We start from the raw sequence: 2500 nt of genomic DNA, 5'->3' as shown, positions 1-2500 counted from the left end.
ATAACTTTGTACAATTAAATAACTTTAATTGATAAATACGTTGTCATTGCCTTGCATTGACTCACGTAGCTTTGCAATGCTGCTTGATGATCATTTGATGATTTTGTTGTATGACATATATTGTTATGATTATATCGATTAAAATTGTGCACTTTGACACTGTATGGCATTAGATTAATTTTATCAAGTCGATTCACACCAAAAAAATGTTAAAGTCCAAACGCCCAGGTCGCGCGGATAGCCCTCACCCGCCGCGGATTTTCCCAAGTCGGAAGAGCTTTAGCCGCGAGTCGGTGTTTGGACTTTAACTTTTTGTTGGTGTGATGAGACTTGAAAATTTTTTAGAGTCCAAACGACCAGGTCGCGCGCATAGCTTTCACCTGGCGCGGATTTTCCGAACTCGGGAGAGCATCACGCGCGGGTCGGTGTTGTGGACTCTGAAAATTTTTCCCATCCACTCCAAAAAATGTTAGAGTCCAAACGCCCAGGCCGCGCATATTCTCTTGACCGAGCGCGGATTTTTCGACCTCGGAAAAGTTTTTGCCGCGGGTCGATGTTTGGACTCTGAAATTTTTTCAAGTCTCGACAAAAAGTTAAAGTCCAAACGTTGGGAAATATTTTCAGAGTCCAAACGTTCGAGTTGCGCGCAGTGCCCGGCCGGGGCGCGGTTCGGCGGCCACGGCAAGCGGCCACGCACCTTCCCAAACTCCAAATCCGGCCGCGAGCTCGCGCGATCCCGAGGCCGTTCTGGGGTACCATGGCGATGCAGGATTCTGTGACTACTATGAGGGAGCAGGCAGTCGTGTGAGCGAATGCGCGCGCGAGTGCGAATCGAAGCAGAATCGATCTCGGTTGGCGTCGGGCACGATGGGCAGATGTAATGCTGTTCGCGCGGTCGCCCATGCTTAGCCGGGGTTTTGAGCGGTCTGTCGGATCCAGTGGCAAGCTATCGGCGTGCCTCGGCGCGAGTATTGCACTCGAATCGCCGGGCAGCGTCCGGAATTGACGGTTTTCGGAGCTCGTGCAAGCCGCGAGCGTAGTGTTTGAGTAGCGATGTACACGGAGAACGTGTGAAAAGAAACGCGGGGCGCCCGTCGTCCCGCAGCAGCCTCGTTTGCTGCGAATAGCTACCTGGTTGATCCTGCCAGTAGTCATATGCTTGTCTCAAAGATTAAGCCATGCAAGTGTAAGTACGAGCTCTCGTACAGTGAAACTGCGAATGGCTCATTAAATCAGTTATGGTTCATTTGATCGTACGTGTTACTTGGATAACTGTGGTAATTCTAGAGCTAATACATGCGAAAAGCGCCGACTCACGGAGGCGTGCATTTATCAGACCAAAAACCGACCGGGCCTCGGCCCGTGCTCGTTGGTGACTCTGGATAACTTTGCGGATCGCACGGTCTTGCACCGGCGACAAATCATTCAAGTGTCTGCCCTATCAACTTTCGTCGGTACGGTATCTGCCTACCGAGGTTCTTACGGGTGACGGGGAATCAGGGTTCGATTCCGGAGAGGGAGCCTGAGAAACGGCTACCACTTCCAAGGAAGGCAGCAGGCGCGCAAATTACCCATTCCCGACGCGGGGAGGTAGTGACGAAAAATAACAATGCAGGACTCTAACGAGGCCCTGTAATTGGAATGAGTACACTCTAAAACTTTTAACGAGTATCCATTGGAGGGCAAGTCTGGTGCCAGCAGCCGCGGTAATTCCAGCTCCAAAAGTGTATATTTAAGTTGTTGCGGTTAAAAAGCTCGTAGTTGGATTTTGGGCTCGGGCCGTCGGTCCGTCGCAAGGCGTGTACTGGCGTGCCCGGCCTCACCTTCGGTTCACCGTCGGTGCTCTTGACTGAGTGTTGGCGGCGGCCGGAACGTTTACTTTGAAAAAATTAGAGTGTTCAAAGCAGGCGGTTCGCCTGAATAATGGTGCATGGAATAATGGAATAGGACCTCGGTTCTATTTTGTTGGTTTTCGGAGCGCGAGGTAATGATTAAGAGGGACGGACGGGGGCATTCGTACTGTGCCGCTAGAGGTGAAATTCTTGGATCGGCGCAAGACGAACAACTGCGAAAGCATTTGCCAAGAATGTTTTCTTTAATCAAGAGCGAAAGTCAGAGGTTCGAAGACGATCAGATACCGTCCTAGTTCTGACTATAAACGATGCCAACTAGCGATCGGGGGGCGTTACTTTGACGACCTCTCCGGCAGCTTTCGGGAAACCAAAGTCTTTGGGTTCCGGGGGAAGTATGGTTGCAAAGCTGAAACTTAAAGGAATTGACGGAAGGGCACCACCAGGAGTGGAGCCTGCGGCTTAATTTGACTCAACACGGGAAATCTCACCCGGCCCGGACACAGTGAGGATTGACAGATTGAGAGCTCTTTCTTGATTCTGTGGGTGGTGGTGCATGGCCGTTCTTAGTTGGTGGAGCGATTTGTCTGGTTAATTCCGATAACGAACGAGACTCTGGCTTGCTAAATAGTTACGCGACCTTCCCGGTC

At 50.9% G+C, this 2500-nt stretch overlaps 1 non-coding gene across 1 annotated transcript in view; it reads left to right on the top strand.

Annotated features, from left to right (window-relative positions):
• The first annotated feature begins 1128 nt into the window (after nt 1–1128).
• The window catches only part of LOC143473091 (small subunit ribosomal RNA), a 1808-nt gene continuing 436 nt past the window's right edge, over nt 1129–2500 (top strand). The window contains exon 1 of the ribosomal RNA XR_013120382.1: nt 1129–2500. This exon is cut by the window's right edge and continues 436 nt beyond it. This is a non-coding gene — a ribosomal RNA (small subunit ribosomal RNA).

The sequence above is a fragment of the Clavelina lepadiformis genome, unplaced genomic scaffold (genome assembly GCF_947623445.1).
Source record: "Clavelina lepadiformis unplaced genomic scaffold, kaClaLepa1.1 scaffold_194, whole genome shotgun sequence".
NCBI classification, from domain to species: Eukaryota; Metazoa; Chordata; class Ascidiacea; order Aplousobranchia; family Clavelinidae; genus Clavelina; species Clavelina lepadiformis.
Note: the sequence above shows the minus strand (reverse complement) of the source record. Positions and strands in the feature narration are given on the sequence as shown.